The following is a 20,178-nucleotide window of genomic DNA, read 5'->3' on the forward strand; positions in this document are numbered from 1 at the left end:
CCTTCTCTAGCCAGTAAAGTATTACACAATCAGGAAAAAAATATCCTTAGTCATCACATTTCCCACAGGAGTGAAAGGAGAGTGAAATGTGGTCTAATTTTCTGGCTCCTTAGGGGACATTCCAAGGGTCTGATTTCTGTCACCGAACTTAAATCACTTATAGAAACCACAGCTTTTGAATGCCTGGGAATAAAGGCAGTGTGGTAGTTTAAAGCAGTAGCAAAAAAACTGCATTATTACTACAGAATGGCAAGAGGGAAAGCAAAATATTACAAAATCCTGAAAACAAACAAACAAAAAAATCCTATTTAACTTGGTAATTTCATTCAAAAGCCCTGAGAGGATACAGCTCTTGGAAACGTTTGCCAAGCTCCCAGAATCTCTAGCTGGGGTGATAGATGAAAGTCTTCCCCTACACTAAGCCAGTACATAAAGACTTGGAGATGTGGGTGTTTCTTTAAATCTCAAAATTTAAACAAAGAAATGCAAAACATGCAGACACTAGAAAGCATGACCCATTTAAAGGAACAAAATAAACATTTTTTATAGCCTGAATGAACAAAGATCTATTAATTACTTGTCAAAAAATTCAAAATATATTAAATACCTATCAAAAATTTCAAAAATAATTAAAGATGCTCTATTAGCTAAAAGAACACAGACACATTTTTAAAAATCAGGAAAATAATACATATATGAAATAAGAGTATCAATAAGACATAAAAAGTATAGAAAGGAACCAAATAGAAATTCTGGAGCTAAATAATACAAAAACTAAATTGAAAAATTTACTAGAGAAGTTCAATAGATGATCAGCTAGAAAAAATAATTCATGAATTTGAAAATATTGGCCATTTGAAACTATTAAGGGAGAGGAGCAAAAAGAATGTGATAATAAAGTGAAGAAAGCCTGACACTTATGGGACATTGTTAACCTGACCAGTTATGCATTATGAGAGCCCTCATGGGACAAGAGGAAAAGATTGAGGCAGAATTAATAGCAGGCAGAAAATTTGCCAAATTTGAGAAAAAATACGGATGTAGAATTGTTTTAAAACACAACTACTGTACACTGAAATTAATTCAAAAATTTTACACCAATAAATATTATAATCAGTCTTTCAAAAGTCACAGACAAAGAATATTGGAAGCAGAAAAAGAAAAAATGGATCATGACATAAAAGGGAATTCACCTGATATCAACAAGATACAAGAGGATATCTTTTTAAACCAAAAGTAAGCGACATAATATATTCAAAGTATTGAAAGAAAAATAGGAAAAAATCCATACCACACAAGACATTCATTTGGCAAACCTGTCATTCAGAATGGAAAATGGAATATTTTCTCAGGTTAAAAAAAAAAGGTTGAAGAAGGTAATTATTACCACACCTGTTCTACAAGAAAAGCAAAAAGGAGTCATTCAAGTTGAAATGAGGGAGGCTAGGTAGCAAAATGAATGAATGTAAAAGTATAAATCTATCTGGTAAAGATAAATAATTAATTAAATATAAAGTCACATAAGTTTTTAATGTTGATGCATGTTAATTTTAATTCTGATATGCAATGTAAAAGAGAAAAGCATAAAAGTAACATTACATTTATATTAATTGGGACACAACATAAAATATATAGCTAGTGATATTACTAACATAAAGTAGAAATGGGAGATGTAAAGAAATAGAGTTTTCATATATAATTAAAGGTTTTTTTGGTTTAAAATGGACCGTTATTTTAAAATATTTTTATTTTATTTATTATTTATACTTTATTTTTTATAATTTATAATTATTTATAATTAATTATATAAAATAATTTAATTCTATATTTTTATTTTATTTATATTTTATTTACATATTTATTTTTTTAAATATTTTTATTACACAATGTTTATTATAAAATTTTTTATACAATCCTCATGGTAAGCACAAAATATACCTATAGAACAAGAGTGTCCAATCTTTTGCCTTCCCTGGACCACAGTGGGAAAGAAGAATTGCCTTGGGCTACACTTAAAATACATTAACACTAGCCATAGCTGGTGAGCTGAGAAAAAAATAGCAAGAGAAATCACAACGTTTTAAGAAAGTTTACAAGTTTGTGTTGGGCCGTATTCAAAGCCATCGTGTGCTGCATGCATACACATATTTACATGAATACCCTTAGTAGAGGCCAGCTATCTTCATATTATACATTGTCTTGATCAGAAACTGAGTGATTGAGTCAGTTAAAAGACATAATTTACTCCAATAATTCCTGTTAATACTTGATTTTCTCTCTTTAGTAATTTGTACCAATTCTTTCAGTAGTGCCTGCTGTGCTAATACTCTTTTGTGATGGAACAAATTCTTTTTTCACAGGAAATGGAATTTTTCCAGAGCTCTGGAGAAAATGGTGGTGTAGTGTTTTCTCTGGGGTTAATGGTCAGTAACATGAAAGAAGAAAGGGCCAATATAATTGCATCAGCTCTTGCCAAGATGCCGCAGAAAGATGAATAAACTTCCTTACTGGTATGGAAAACTGCTAAAAGAGGCTGTTAAATTCTGTAAAGAATCCAATTATAGAAATTTCTTGCCTAGAAATGTAGCTGTTGGGAAAGCACTAATTATCAGATATTAGCTCAAGATCAGAAATATACATGGAAGATGCTAAAATAATACAAAGGGTATATTCATGGATAAATACTTTTGGCACTACTATTGTGATCAGGAATAAATATATTAAGAGGTGTAGGTAAAGTTTTGGTATTACCATGATATTGGGGTCAGGATATCACCATATTCTTTCCTTGTTATTTGATCCTTATGTTTAAGGATTCCTAAGGACATTGTACATGCTACAGGTGTTATCAGAAGAAGTTACATTTTAATGGGTAACTTCACTAGCACAATAACAATAGCAGGTATTTCAAAATGTCTAACATGCATCATGCAGTTGAGGCTTGCCATGTAATCCAGCCTCATATAGCTCCTCTACATTTTGGAATAGGCCTATCTGAGTGATGTTCAGGGTACTATTCAGAGAAAGAATGGCCTAGGTTGACAGATTAGTCCAAGTTCCCACCCAGCCAGGTAGATTTAGAGAAAGAGAAAAAAAGCAGCCTCCCCTGCTGGACTGGGCCCAGCCAGTGTCTGAAGCAGGAAGATTAAAGAGAAAGGATGGAGATAGATCCTGACCTGAAGGTGAATCCTGTGCTGTATAAAATGTGGCCCCACAAGGACGCAGCCCTAACTATGAGATTAACAACTCCACCCAGGGGAGGCAGCAGAAGGAAATATAGGAAAGAGTCAAACAGAAGGAAGCCAGGCAGGGGAACAGGTTCAGATGCCCCCTCCATAGAACATAGTAGAAACATATTTTCTTTTATATAGAATAAAATGATGACATGTGTATTTGTCAATTACTTTGTAGTTCCCTATCTATCTGATATAGTCTTCTTGTAATGACCTATACTAACATTTTTGCTGAAAACTTAGTTATTTTAATACTGATATAACAAGTAAAAGTTAAACACTGTAAATTATTCTTCAGTTTATGAGAATTGCTTGGGAGTTCCAAAATTAGTAACTTAAACATAAAAATGTCTTGGCTATAGTAGAACATATTAATCACTATTGTCAAAGCTTTGTAGCACATTGTCTAAGTGTTAACAATCAGTTGACCAAATTCAGAAAAATACAATTTTGAATTTATTCAACAGCTATATCTTTATTTATGAATAAGATTCCTTATTTCAGTGCTGAAAAAACAACCAAAATTAGCAATACTGATAATAGTCTGAATTTGTCTCAAAAATTTTCCCTTGAAATTTCTCCTGGAAGTAGTGCTTGATAATTCATAATTCCAAAGAAGTTATACATGCTACCTTTGTAGCATTAATTTATTTCTTATAAGTAGCTTATTTTATCAACTTGCATTTTTGTCAATCAGAGGACACCAGACTCTAATATAATAACTAACAGACAAGCAGAAATACATGAACTACTTCCTATGTTACTAAAAAATGAATAAATTAATACTTAATTTGGAAGATGAAAACTAGTATAAATACATAAAATAACACAGGTCATTACTAGATTGTTACTGCTTTTTCTCACTAGAATTATATTGACTTTTTAAATTTTTAATACATATAATTTTTTAGAATTTTTATGTGTTTAAAATTAAATTTATTTTATTTTTTAACTTTTAAGTTCAGGGGTACAGGTGCAGCTTTGTTACATAAATAAACTTGTGTCATGAGGGTTTGTTTTACAGATTGTTTTCTCACCCTGGCATTAAGACCAGTACCCATTAGTTATTTTACATGATCTTCTCTCTCCTCCTGCCCTGCAGCCTCCAATACACCCCAGTGTATGTTGTTCCCTGCTCTGTTTCCATGTGTACCGAGACCAGCTAAGTCGGGGAGACCCTAATCCAGTGGTGCTAGAGGAATTAAAAACACACACACAGAAATACAGAGGTGTAAAGTGGGAAATCAGGGGTCTCACAGCCTTCAAAGCTGAGAGCCCCAGAGATTTACCCATGTATTTATTAACAGCAAGCCAGGCATTAGCATTGTATCTATAAATATTCGATTAACTAGAAGTATCCCTTATGGGAAATGAAGGGATGGGCCAAAATAAAGGAATAGGTTGGGTTAGTTAACTGCAGCAGGAGCATGTCCTTCAGGCACAGATTGCTCATGCTATTGTTTGTGGCTTAAGAATGCCTTTAAGCAGTTTTCCACCCTGGGCAGGCCAGGTGTTCCTTGCCCTCATTCTGGTAAACCCACAATCTTCCAGCATGGGCATTATGGCCATCATGAACATGTCACGGTGCTGCAGAGATTTTGTTTATGGCCAGTTTTGGGGCTAGTTTATGGCCAGATTTTGGGGGGCCTGTTCCCAACACATGTGTTCTCATCTTTTAGTTTCCACTTCATAGTGAGAACATGTGGTATTTGGATTTCTGTTTCTATGCTAGTTTGCTAAGGATAACGGCCTCCAGCTCCATCTATGTCCCTGTAAAATACAAAATCTTGTTTTTTGTTTATGGCTGCATAATATTCCACGGTGTATATGTATCCCATTGCATTTTCTTTATTCAGTCAATCATTGATGGGCATTAAGGTTGATACCATGTCTTTACTATTGTGAATACTACTGCTATTAATAAACATGTGTATGTGACTTTATAAGAGAATGATTCATCATCCTTTGGATATATACCCACTAATGGGATTGGTGAGTTGAATTGTATTTTAGCCTCTAGGTTTCTGAGGAAGTGCCACACTGTCTTCCACAATGGTTGAACTAACTTACACTCCCACTAACAGAGTATAAGCATTCCTTATTCTACACAATCTCACTAGCATATATTACCTTTTGGGTTTATAATACCCATTATGACTGGTGCAAGATAGTATCTACTGTGATTTTGATTTGCATTTCTCTAATGAGCAGTGATGGTAAGCTTTTTTTCATGTGATGGTTGGCCACATGTAGGTCTTCTTTTGAAAAGCATAACAATTTTTTAAATACTTCAACTTTTCATTGATAATCTCATTTTTCTAAGCTATTATTTGGAAAATCTTGATTTCCTTATATACTTAACTAATTATAAAAGTTAAGAAAATGAAATGTTAGCATTCTGTTTACATCAGTCTTTGAGTAGTTTTATTACCTAACATCCCCTGCTCTCATTCTTAATCTCTTTAGAGTTCTAACATTCTATAACTTTGGAGTTCTACTCATGGAATAAGACATTTTCTTTACTGTAACAGGTTCTGTGGAGATTTGATGGAAATAAACCACATGCTTTAGGACTCAATACTTGGGTGTACAAGTGGATACCACAGAATGACCTTCTTGGTATGACTCTGGAGTACAAATACTGAATGTATTAGTAATATCCCATTAGAGTATTAATAATTAATCATGAAATAAGCTTATTGAAATTGCATTATGGAAAAACTTAAAAATAAAATGCAACTACATTATATTTATTTTCCAGTCCTATGGGGAAAATAATAAGCTATAATTGTTGGCATTTTATGATATACATTCACCTTCTTTATGGTCAGAATCAAAGTATTATTATTTCAGGTGTTATTATGTCTCACAGAATTTTTTGTAACTTCATAGATTGTCTTTGTCTCCTATTTCTATAACTTTACACTTGTTCTTTCTTTTTATGCAGGGTTATTTCAAATGTCACTAAAAATAACAGCTCTTCTGCTATCACCAGTGACTCTGCATTTTCTGTAGTATTAAATTCCTAATCTTAATCATAAAGTGATGACACATTTCGTGATGAAGTGTGACCTGTCCTTCCTCAATCCTAGCACCACCAACAACCCACTGCCTGCTGCCTTGCACATCTCACATATCACATTCTATGACTGCACTTAGGAGAACACATTCTTACATGTCCATCTCTTTTCTTTGCTGTTCTTTTTTTTTTGGCACATTTTATTTAGATTGCACTTTTTCTTTAGTCTAACTGGCAAGGCTAAAAGAGTACACTAACACATACCCACTTGGGCTTCAGGAGCTGCAGACACCCACCCCTGGATACTGCCGTGGGAACACAGTCCAGGGGCGCTTGCCCAGGCTCCCGCACCTGCCTGTCTGCATGCTCCCCCTCCCGTAAGGGGCTTGAACATGAATGGGGGCTGAACAGATGAGCCACACAGCTGTCGCACATCTTGTGAGGGGAGGCACAGAACTCTTGCATTTCATATACAAGAATGTTTATAACAGAATTATTAATATTGTTCAAAAATTGTTAGCAACCCCAATGTCTATTGGTCATAAGATGATGACATAATCTGTGGTTTAGCAATCAACAAAATACTACACAGCAATGGAATTAAATAACAACTGCTATACAAAATTTTAAAAAATAGACTCTAATGAATGTATGTTATATAATTCAATTACATAAATAAAGAAAACTAATGTATTATATTTGAAGTCAGGCTAATATTTAATTGAAGGATAAAAGTAGTGACTAAATGGTTCAGGAAAAGAGAGTTATTCTAGACAGGTTGTGATATCATATACCATGATCTGAACAGTAGGTAAATTGGTATCTTCTCTTCAATATAATGTTCAAGATGATCTAATACTTGTGACCTATTCACTTAGTGTGTGTATATTTATCTTTTGGTTTTAATATTTAAAGGTTTATTTTATAAGTTATATAATGTATTTAAAATTCTAGGAATCAAATATCAAAATAAGCATAAAACAATAGAGAAAATCCTAGAGGTTCCATCATAGTGTGGCCAGGAAAACCTCACTTAGAGGTAACACTTAGAGGGAAGCCTCAAAAAGAGATAGAAGCATGCCTTGGGTTGTTGCAAGAAAGAATGCTCCAAGAGTGTGAGAGAGGGGGCAAAATGTTTAAAGATGCTATGGTGAGAATACTTTTGGGAACTTAAAGAAAAATAGAAGGGCAATGTCTCTAGAAGACCTAGTGTGCATGGAAAAAGTGTTAGGAGAAGAGCTTGCCAGTGTTTGACATTGCAGGGTCCTGTAGACCAAATAACAGAGTTGGATTTTATTTTTAATATGATAAGAAGTCAGGCAAAAATCTTAATCAGGAGAGTGGCAAAATCTGACTTTTATTTCAAAAATATAATTCTGGCTGCTGGGTAGGAAACAGTAGGAGAGAAAAGGGTAGGGTAGAAGCAGAGTGACTAGCTATGAGGCATTTCACTCACCATGACACAATTCCTTTTTGGAACTTAAAAGTGATAATTGTATTTTCACTATCTTTCCTAAAGGACTTAAAATTGCTCACAATGTTGAGCACGTTCTCATTTGCCTGTTTGAGAACTAAAAGAGTATAATTGGATTGTTCATAACAGAAAGGATAAATGCTTAAGGAACAATACCTTATTCTCCATGATGTGATTATTTTACATTGCAGTCTGTATCAAAACATCTCACTCAACCCATAAATATATACACCTACTAAGTACCCAAAAAAACTGAAAATTAACAGACTAACAAATAATAATGAAATGGCTCATATTTGCTTTGCCTGAAAGAAATTAGTTTTCTCACTTGGCTTTCCATTTTTACCTTAAAAATATTTGTCAATGATAAAATTCCAATTTAAAAGCCAAAGTTTCTATGATGATTCAAATTAAATTACTCAAATTCTATGTCAATTCTATGACATTTACTTTGAATCATTTGACACTTTAAAAACCTTTCATGGGCCGGATGCAGTGGCTCACGCCTGTAATCCCAGCACTTTGGGAGGCCGAGATGGATGGGTCACCTGAGGTCAGGAGTTTGAGACTAGCCTGGCCAACATGGAAAAACCCCGTCTCTACTAAAAATGTAAAAAATAGCCAGGTGTGTTGGTGTATGCCTGTAATCCCAGCTACTCGGGAGGCTGAGGCAGGAAAATCTCTTGACCCCAAAGGAGGCGGAGGTTGCAGTGAGCCGAGATTGCGCCACTACACTCCAGCCCGGGCGACAGAGTAAGACTCCATCTCAATAAATAAGTAAATAAATAAATAAGTAAAATAAAAACCTTACATGGACTTGATATGCTCAAGCAAATTAACTTACTTTCATTTTTGGTATCTCTACATTTATCCTTCAGATATAAAGAGAACATTATAAAGTTATCAAGAATTTATCATGATCAACCAGTGAAGCCCCTGGATCGAGCAGTCTTCTGGATTGAATTTGTCATGTGCCATAAAGGAGCCAAACACCTTCAGGTTGCAGCCCGTGACCTCACCTGGTTCCAGTACCACTCTTTGGATGTGATTGGGTTCCTGCTGGACTGTGTGGCAACTGTGATATTTATCATCACAAAATGTTGTATGTTTTGTGTCTGGAAGTTTGCTAGAACTGGAAAGAAGGGAAAAAGAGATTAGCTGTAGTTGTATTTGAAGCTTGAAGCTAGGAAACCTGATAGACGAGACTTCTTCAGTTTATTCTAACAAGAAAGGTTATGAAGCAAGATTCCTTTCTTTCTGTGACGGAAAATCTCTTCAAAACTTACTTACCTTGTCAAATAAAAATTTGTTTTTCAGAGATTTAATACCTGTTTAATGGTTAGAAATACTTTTTGTTGAGAAGGAAAGTACTAGCGAAATTATAAAATAGTATAAAGCCATATGAGCTTGTATTTAAATTTGTCGAGCTTATATTGAAATTTGTTGCTCCCATTCACAGGTTACATGAAAACATTTTTACTGAGCTTAAGTGCATTTCACATATTGTACTTAAACACAAGAGTATTAAGAGTATCGTTACTGTTTTGCAAATACTCAGAATACTTTGGCTTCATTTTGAGCAGGATTTTCATATTTTAACTGTTGCTAAAGGAACTGTTAAACAATTGAATTGTATAAAAATCTCTCTCTTGCTTTTGTTATTTTGAGATGAGTACTGCTGCTTGGCTTTTACGGTGCATACTGCTTAAGTGTCAGTTTTTTTCCTAAAAGTTATGGCAAAATGTTTAACTTTTTAGAGCTTTAGTCATTTCGCAGTGGAATGTATATGGAATTAGAAATACAGCAACTGCTACCTGCTTCCTACGGTAATATTGAACTATTTTACAAAGTCTTTTGCTCTATGAACCAATTCAGACTTTCCATATGATATCAAGAAAATCAATACATGTTTGTCTAAAAAAAAAAACAAATTAAAAATGAAGAAATGAGTGAGTGAGTGGTGGAAAGAACACGGGGCTAAAAGTCAGGAAAGCTGGGGTCCAGTCCCACCCTTCTTTTGAGCCAGTCTTTCACCGTGAGCCTCAGTTTACCCATTTTTTCTGGTCATTTAAAAATATTCATCTGGTCGATTTTATTCTTATATTTTAAATTATTTCAAGAGACTTTAGGGAACAGGTGGTGTTTGATTAGATGGATAAATTCTTTAGTTGTGATTTCTGAAATTTTGGCACACCCATTACCCGAGCAGTGTACACAGCGCCCAACGTGTAGTCTTTTATCCCTCTTCTCACTCTGACCCTTCCCTGAGTCCTGAGAGTCCATTGTATTATTCTTATGCCTTTGCATTTTCATAGCTTAGCTCCCACTTGTAAGTGAGAAGTTAAAATATTTGGTTACCTAATCCTGAATTACTTCACTTAGAATAATGGTCTCCAGCTGCATCCAGGTTGCTATGAATGGCATTATTTTCTTCCTTTTTATGGCTGAGTAGTATTCCACGGTGTGTGTGTGTATACCACATTTTTTTAATACACCCATTGCTTGACGGGCATTTAGGTTTGTTCCATATTTTTACAATTGGGAATTGTACTGCTGTAAAGATGTGTGTGCATGAGTCTTTGCATATAATGACTTCTTTTTTTATGGGTAGATACCCAGTAATAGGATAGGTGGGTAAAAATGTAGATCTACTTTTAGTTTTTTAAAGAATCTCCATACTGTTTTCTATAGTGGTTGTGCTAGTTTATGTTCCCACCAGCAGTGTAAAAGTGTTTCCTTTTACCACATCCATGCCAATATTATATTATTTTGGGGTTTTTTAATAATGTCCATTCTTACAGGAGGACAGTGGTATTGCATTGTGGTTTTGATTTGCATTTCCATGATAATTAGTGATGTTGAGCATTTTTTTATGTTTGTTGGCCATTTGTATATTTTCTTTTGAGAATTGTCAATTAATGATCTTAGCCTACTTTTTGATCATATTATTTGTTTTCCTCTTGTCGATTTGTTCAAACTCTTTGTAGATTCTGAATATTAGTCATTTGTCAGATGCATAGTTTGTGAATATTTTCTCCCACTCTGTGAGTTGTCTGTTTACTCAGCTGATTATTTCTTTTGCTGTGCAGAAGATTTTTAGTTTAAGTCACGTCGATTTATGTTTGTTTTTGTTGTATTTGCTTTTGGGTTCTTGGTCATGAAGTCCTTGTCTAAGCCAATGTCTAGAAAAGACTTTCTGATGTTATCTTCTAGAATTTTTATTGTTTCGGGTCTTAGATTTAATTCCTTCATCTATCTTATAAGGTGAGAGATGTGAATTCAGTACCATTCTACTACATGTGGCTTGTCAATTATCCCAGCACCAATGGTTGAATAGGCTGTCCTTTCTCCGCTTTATGTTTTTGTTTGTTTTGTCAAAGATCAGTTGGCTATAAGTATTCAATTTTATTTCTGGATTCTCTATGTTGTTCCATTGGTCTACATTCTGTTTTTATACCTTTGCCATCATGTTTCAGTAGCTACAGCTCTGTAGTAGTTTGAAGTTGGGTAATGTGATACCTCCAGATTTGTTCTTTTTGCTTAGTCTTGCTTTGGCTATGCAGACTTCAAGCTGAGAATCAAATCAAGAATTCAACCCTTTTCACAGCAGCTGAATCAAAAAGAAAAAGAAAAACATAAAATACTTAGAAATATACCCAAACAAGAAGGTAAAAAACCTCTACCAAGAAAACTACAAAATACTTCCCAAAAATATCATAGATGACACAAACAAATGGAAACACCTCCCATGCTCATGGATGGGTAAAATCAATTTTATGAAAATGACCATACAGCCAAAAGCAATCTATGAATTCAATGCAATTCTCATCAACATACGATCATCATTCTTAACAGAACCAGAAAAAAAATATCCTAAATTTCATATAGGTTTTATTCTCCTTTTTGACCTTTAATAGCAAATGTAAGTTCTTAATATTAGTTTGTGATAATATAAGAAATGCATTCTAAAGGTACTTAGTGAATTTTCAATCCTGCTAAACATGCATGTACATATACATGTCCATTTCTTTTGAAACACAACACAGCATCACTTAACTATCTAATAGGTATGTCATGAAATTCAATGTGTTTATTGAAGACAGTTTGAAATAATAATTATTATTCTACATAACTATACTTTACATGATCATGATTAATTTTTTTTCTTTTTTCCACAGTCTTTTGATCCTTCCCTCCTATAAATATAATATGGCAACACTAAATTTTTTAGCATAACAAAAATATATCTACAAAGAATACAAAAAGTTTATAAATTTTGTGGAAAATAGCTAAATCAAGCCATAAACCTCCTTTAATCTGCACATCAGGGAAGCACTTTATGATCAAACTGGTCCAAATTGACAGAAACCTAGTTGTCTTTGTTGATCAGAAGTCCCATAAGTAACCAAGACTCACAACAAATATTCTTGAGCCTAAGGCATGATTTAAATACATATCACTATATATATATATATACACACACACACACACACACACACAAACACACACACATATATATCACTATATATATCACTAGATATGTAGATTTGTATTTGTATGCATATATATATAAATCATGTTATACACAAACACACTAAAACATTGATGTTAAAGAAATTATAGGAAGCATTGATAAGAGAATATTTTATACAAATCATCTAGCTATTGATACATTTATAAAGAAAAACAGAAATAATAAGGTGGTAAATGTTAATAATTTTTGTTATCATTCTTATAAGCCTGAATTAATTCACATTAAACCTATTCTACATCATACTTAAAAGATGGATATCTATTGTTTAGTGAGAACTACGATCACCAACCAAAAAAGGGAAATGTTCCAATATAAAACTTAATGAAAATATAAATAGGCACTTCAAAGCAAAATCACCGAAAACATATGAAAGATTATAAAGTACCTGATGCTCAGGAAAATAGAAACAATGGAAAATTAATGCTGTAAAGATTTGCAACCTATAAAAACCTGAGAAATCTATTTTTGCGGGAGTATAATGTGAAATAACCTTCTAAAATAAAATGTCAATATACAGTTTGAAACTGAAGTTCTACATCTATAAATCTATCATTCAGAAATCCTTCCATATAAGCACATGTATGAACAGAATATTTCCTCCAGCACTTAAATGGCTCCAGTCAATGAACACACATACCTCCAACAAATGTGTGAGTGTAGCCATCGCAGAGAACAGTTTATTCCACTGCTAAATAGAAAAAATAGTTTCCAGAAAAAAAAAGCCTTCCTTGCAATGAAATAAAATAAAATATATGTAAACTTGTACAAGGAAAAACAAATCTAGCAGAGTACACATAAATCCAAGGATGGGAATTTTAGACTTTATTCTACAGAATTCTGCAGCATTTAACTTTTTACAATATTTTCATATATTATTTATGAGGTTCAAAAATTAATTTGTGAAATAAATACATAAAATCAATACAGGAAGCTCTAAAAATTAACATCTCTTTATTAATTCATTAGTGTTATTCAAAAAATTTGAATTGATCAGGTTTCTCACATGCTATTTCATTCATTTGCAGCTTTTTTTTTAGAACACTGGTTCCATGTTTAAAATACCTGTGGATAAATATAACACAATGTTTAAAAAATTGCAAGAACTGTAGAAATCTAAATTCACAAAATTTTTGTATTTTCTTTTATTATATTTAATATTTTATAAATCTTACAATTGCTTAATAACTTCTGCTGTCTTCTTCAAAATGTTATAATGGTTGTGATTTTGTGGTATGACTATAAATACTTTGACAATTTTCCTGTCAAGTAATATCCCCTCCCTTTGAAGTTTGGCAGACCTTGTAGCTGTCTCAACAAAAAGGATGCAGTGGAAATAATGCAGATTAACTTTCAAAGTTCTGTTGGAAACAACATGTTCCCTCTCTGCTTCTCTCTCTCTCTTTCTATCTTGTTTTTATGTCTCTTTTTCTCTCCACACCTCCTCAATTCAATCTGTAGTCCCCATAATAAATGACAATTTGGCAGAGAGACACAAATATATGCCTAAGAAATCCTGGTAGCCCACTAGTACTCTGAGCCTTTCAACCTGAATCATTAAGTATGTAAGTGAATGATCTTCAGATAATTACAGACCGAGGCACCATAGGAAAGTAGCTACCTAAGAAACTTTGTGGAAGGAACAGATAACTGAGCCCAACCAAAACACAGATTCTGAGAGATGGTAATAAAATGATTACAGTTATTTTAAGGCCTGACATTTAAAAACAATTTTTCATGCAGTGATACATAACTGGAATAATAGTTCTAAATATTTTAAATTATACATTTGTAATAAAATTACAATTAATATATAGCTACATAAGTGAAAAATAGGGAATATTATATTTTGAAAATATCTGTACCCCAAATAGAAGAGTCAGCATAACGTGGTGGTTAAGAGCTGGCACTCTGGATCCAGATGGCCTTGATTCAAGCCTCTGAGAAACCACTACATAATGATGTGGGGCTGGACAAGTTACTTAGACTTTATTTGCTTCAACTTCCTCACCAATGAAATGGCAGTGATTGTCATAGCATTACCGACCTCATGGGGTTGCTGAAAGAATGAATTCATTAATATTTCAAAGCACCAAAACAACTGTATATACAGCAAAGTAAAATTTTGTGTAATCTTGAATGTGGCAAGGTTTTTAGATATGACGCCAGAAGAAGAAGCAACCAAAATAAAATTGATAAATTAGATTTCATCAAAATTAAAATTTTCACACATTAAAGAACACCATCAATAAGGTCAAAAGAGAAACCAGAGTTTGAAGTACATATTTACAAGTTACATACCTGATAAGTGACTTATATAAAAACTATATAAAGAAAGCTTACAGCTCAATGTTAAAAAGACAAATAATTTAATCAAAAAATGTTTAAAAGATCTAAACAGGAATTTTACCAAGGAATATTTAAATGTCCAATAAGAACATGAAAAAATGTTTTGTGTTGGATTATATAGTTGAGAGAAATATATAAGGTCTTCTCAATCACAAGTAACTTTTCCTTTGTGCTCATAGGCAGGGAAATAAATTCTCATGACTAAACAGAAAAGCTGCCTGGAATGAACACAAGTTATTTAGCAGAACTATAACAATATAAAATTAAAGATAAATAAACAAATAACATTAGTCTTCCTAAGAATCCATATTAGTGTTTAAAATATTATAAATGAAGAGTCTGGGTCCCATATTTTTTAACAGTATCTTTCCCCATTACTGTATAAGATGCTATTTTAATTGTTATTATATGTACTAAGTCAAACACACACACACACACACACACACACTTGCAAGACTATGCATTAATAATAGAAGAAATGTATGTTGTAGCACCTAACTCCTTCCAAAGGAACTGAGTGATGAGGTTTGTTTAAAAAATTGGTCCTATTGAAAACAGTATGGAAGTTTCTCAAAAAATTTAACATAAGATTACCATATGATGCAGCAATCCCTCTTCTGGATATTTATCCATAAGAATTAAAATCAGGCTCTCAAAGGCATATTTGCACATCCATATTCATAACAGTACAATCCCAGCATCTATAAAGGAATGAACAGACAGACACTATGTGGTTTATGCTACAATGTGGATGAAACTTGGTATCATTAGGCTAAGTTAATAAGTCACAAAAAGACAAACACTGTAATTCCTCTTTATAAGGTATCTAAACTAGTCAAATTCATTAAAAAAAAGAAAAGAAAAGAAAGTAGAATGGTGGCTACCACGTGAAAAGGACTCCATAAAATAAAAAGTTGTTGTTTAATCAGCATAGAGTTTTAACTTTAAAGCAGAAAAAGTTCTGGAGATTGGTTGCTTAAGATTGTGTACCTAGCAGTACTATGTGTACACTTAGAAGTGCTTAAGTTGGAAATTTTCATATTATGTATGTTTTATCATAGCTTCTACTCCAGCAATTCCAGCTAATATTTGATATCTCATCCTTATTTGCTCATAGCATTCTTTTCAATAGTGTTTGCTGTGTTATTGCTCTTTTGTGATGGAGCAAATTCTTTCTTCATAGGAAATGGACATTTTCCCAGAGCTCTGGAGAAAATAGCATTGCAGTGTTTTGTCTGGGATCGATGGTTGATAACATTACAGAAGAAAAGGCTGATGTGATTGCATCAGCCCTTGCCCAGATCCCACAAAATATTAAATACAGTGCCATAATGTTGGAAAACTAAGAGTCTTAAATTCTGTAAAGAGTTAAAGGGTGAAAATTTTCTCCCTGAAAAGTTAACATTTAGGATAATTTAATTTACTGAGATTGAGGCAGGAAATTAAAGAAAGAAAGAAAAATAAAATTAAAAAGAGAAATAGGCTTTCCTGTATTAGGCTAACTAGTCCCAGAGGCAGCAATGGGTGCAGCCCAGACCCAGGGAAATTCTTAATACTATCTAAAAAGCCAGGACACACACCAAAGAAATGTGGTCTGGTGACTCTCTCAGCACTCCTTCAACATAGGGAGAAGAAAAACAAATTTTCCTCTGTTTTATGGTATGACTTTACAGTTTCTTGTTCTCTGTAACTAGTAACCTCAAGATTTCTGCTATATCTAAAAAGCACAGCAAAGGTCCTGAGAAGTCTGAATACGCCTGAACTACAGCTGTCTGGGCACCATAGTGAAGGTTATAAGATAAACCAGTGCAAGGCTCTTTTGAGCAAAACCTAGATAACAGTCATCTAGGTTGCATAGCAATAGTCATGTGTAATCCTGGGTTATGAACCTGTCACAATTTTATTAATTGTTCTCCCTCTGTATCCCTGCTTTCGTGCCACCGTAAGCCTGCACCAAGTTAGCCCACCCCTTTTTTAAAGTGTGTATAAAAGTCAAGTGCTGTCTTTGTTGGGGGCCCCCATCTTTGGATGGTAAGTCCATTGGGTCTGAGTGTACTCAATAAAGATATCCTCCTCTATATACCCCAAGGTCTCTCTCGGGTCCTCCTGATCCGCTACACACCTGGTGACCCAGATGGGACTGAGAGACTGCAGCTTGGCTGGCTTCTTTGCCTGTGGGCGGTCTGGGGCCTCGGCTGTGGGAGACCCTTAACTTCAGGACCCATCAAGGGAACTTAAGCCCAGAGAAAGGAGCTGCTCTCCCGCGTCCCCGGTGCCCCTCCCCTGACAGTACAAGGGAACCCGGAGGGGTTGCAGGACGGTTCCAGGAATGGCGCCCTTTCTTCAGAACCATGGTAAAGTTTTGGGGCCCAAGGCAGGACCTATCCCATAAGGACAGAAGGGGAGCCTGATCACCTCCCAGGGAGTGACAACTAATCCAACACAGAGAGGCTGGGGGGCGGTGAGAGTGGCTCACCAATTTGGATGAAACTCACACCCCAACCAACACAGGACGCGAGAGTGGCTCGCTAAGTTAGTTCAGAAGGAAACTGGATGCAGTGAGTGCGGTTCACTGCCCCAACCAGGATAGGGAACTGGGAGCGGGGAAGTGTGTGAGTGCGTGTGAAAGAGACAGTTCTGGGAGGAACCAACGGGAATGACATGTGTGGAGCTGCTGATCTCTTAGTGTAGGCTGTACGCTCCGAGCAAAATGTAGGACCAACCGGGTCCAATCGGTCTAAAACAAAAGGAAAGGTGAATGTGCTGCATCATAACTGGGAGGAAATGGGAGGAAAATCGTCGAAACCCACCCCATTGGAATGTATGTTAAAGAACTTTAAGAAAGGCTTTGCAGGGGTTGAGGGAGTCAAGTTAACCCCTCAGATGCTGAGAGCTCTCTGTGAATTAGAATAGCCCTCTTTTGGTGTTGGCTGGCCTGCCAAATGTACTACAGATAGGGAGAAAATTGGCCGTGTGTTTAAGGTGGTGACCTGAGTTGGAGGACAGTCAGAGAATTCAGACCGAATTTCCTTATATTAACTCATGGCTGAATGCAGCCCTGTTTAGCAGCTTATTGAAGAATGCTCACAGCTCAGGCCAAGAGAAATCAACTGTGCTGCCAGCTACAAAGACAAAGTGAAAGTTTCGCCTGTAAACAGTTAAAGGGAAAGTCACAGGAGCTTGTAGCGTGAGCAAACAGAGACAAAAAGAAAGCCACAGGAAAAACCAGTTTTTCAAGAACCACTGGAGGGAAAAGAGACCCCTCCTCCATATGTTCCAATCTACCCCCACTTTCCCCAGGTTAACTGCCTCTGAGGAGTCAAGCTCAAATGGATACATGCCCCCAGTCTCTCTTGAGAGGGAAAAATCTGAGACCTCACTCCAGGAAGTTAAGGTGAAATGCTAGGAAAAACAGGCAAGCCACCTCCAGTCAGGTTGTGTTAGGGCTATGCAAATGCCTCTCCTGGAAACTAGAGGACCCCCACTAGAACCCGAACAAATGAGGCAGCCCAACTATAGCAGCTGCCAAGATACCAAGAGGCACTCCTGCAAAATTTAAGGGAAGGCGGGAGACAGGCAATCAATATAGGGAAAATCTCAGAGGGGCATCAGGGTGCAGATGAAAGCCCCAGCCAGTTTTATAAAAGACTTGGTGAGGCCAGTGCATGATGAACATGGCATTTGTAGAGCAGGCCCAGGGGGATATCCAGTGAAAATTGCAGAAAATGGAAGGTTTTGCAGGGATGAATGCTACTCAGCTTATTGAAGTGGCCATGAAGGTGTACATTAACCAAGATCAGGAGGCAAAGAGGGAGGCTAATAGAAGGCTTAAGAAAAAGGCTGATTTGCTGGCAGCATCCCTCATGGATGTGGGTATGGACATGGGCATGGAAGAGGCCAGTCTGGACAGGGATTTGAGGGCCAGCCGAGGCTGGAAAGAGATCAGTGTGAGCTGTGCAAAAGAAAAGGACACTGGAAGGATGAGTGTCCAGAGAATAATAACAAGGAGGACAGTCAGGGCATTCAGACCAAATTTCCTTATGTTAACTCATGGCTGAATGCAGCCCTGTTTAGCAGCTTATTGCAGGATACTCGCAGGTCGAGCTGAGAGAAATCACCTGTGCTGGCAGCTGCAAAGACAAAGTGAAAGCTTCGCCTGTAAACACAAAGTTAAAGGGAAAGTCACAGGAGCTTGTAGGGTGAGCTGAGCAAAAAGTGAAAGCTTCTCCGGCAAACACAGAGACAAAAAGAAAGCCACAGGAAAAACCAATTTTGCAAGAACCACTGGAGGGAAAAGAGACCCCAGGGCAGTAGTATAGGAAGGCCACCTACTAGTGGCTGCCACACCGGGGAGGAACCAGACAGCGATCTGATTGGACTGGCAGGGGCTGAAGGATATGAGGGTAGGACAGACCAGGCTGCTTCTCTTTGGGACCCGAGGAGCCCATGGTCAGATTAGAAGTTAGAGGCCAGCTAATGGACTTTACGGTAGACACCAGAACTAAACACTTAGTAGTGACCTGACCTATAGAGCCACAATCCAAGAACTGTGCAACTATTGTAGGAGCCACTGGAGTCCCTGAAAAGTGGCCTGTCGGTCAAAGAGGTGTGTTATAGGAGGATGAGAAGTCCAAAATGAATTCCTATACCTCCTAAATTGTCCAGTTTCTTTGCTGGGAAGAGACCTACTTCAAAAACTGCAGGCACAGATTACATTTGGGCCGCAAGGGAATGTAACTTTAAACGTAGTTTGCCCAGAGGCTATGATGTTAACTCTTACTGTCCTGCAGGCTGAGAAATGGAGACTATGCAAAAAAGACTCTGGAACCAGGAGTAAATGAAATGCATGGGTTACTTACTAAAATTCCCAGAGTTTGGGCTGAAAGTAGTCCACCTGGACTGGTGCCAGTGTAAATCAGGCACCGGTGGTGATAGAGTTAAAACTGGGAGCAACTCCGGTTCGGGTCTGACAGTACTCGCTACTCCCTGAGGACATACGGGGTGTCCACAAACATTTAGAGTGGCTTCATAAGCATGGAATCATAGCCAAATGCCAGTCACCATGGAACAACATTCTCTTGCCAGTGCGGAAGCCGTCTGGGGAACATAGGCCAGTACAGGATTTGCATTCAGAAAACCAGGCCACAGTGACCATCCACCCAGTGGTGTCAAACCTGCATACCTTAATGGGACATATTCCAGCAAGTGCCACTTGATTTACAGTCCTAGATTTAAAGAATGCATTTTTCTGTCTCCAGTTTGCACCAGTCAGGCTAGTTTTGTTTTTCAATGGGGGTAAATCACAGTACACTTGGACAAGATTCCCACAAGGATTTAAAAACTCCGCTACAATCTTTGAAGAGGCACTGGCCTCAGATCTTAAAGTCTACACCCCACCGAATAGTTACTGTGTCTTGCTCCAGTACATTGATGATCTTCTTCTAGCAGCCCCAACTCAAGAGGACTGCTTCCAAGGGACCCAAGACCTCCTGCACCTGCTATGGAAGGCAGGATATAAAGTGTCAGGGAAAAAGGCTCAAATTTGCTTTGAAAGTTTCCAATATTTAGGCTT

General features: G+C 36.1%; 1 pseudogene; it reads left to right on the top strand.

Moving 5' to 3' along the window:
- Window positions 1-2,363: 2,363 nt before the first annotated feature.
- LOC134730317 (UDP-glucuronosyltransferase 2B10-like) overlaps window positions 2,364-20,178 on the top strand; it is a 62,843-nt pseudogene continuing 45,028 nt past the window's right edge.

This window comes from Pan paniscus, chromosome 3 (assembly GCF_029289425.2).
Source record: "Pan paniscus chromosome 3, NHGRI_mPanPan1-v2.0_pri, whole genome shotgun sequence".
In the NCBI taxonomy this organism is placed as follows: domain Eukaryota; kingdom Metazoa; phylum Chordata; class Mammalia; order Primates; family Hominidae; genus Pan; species Pan paniscus.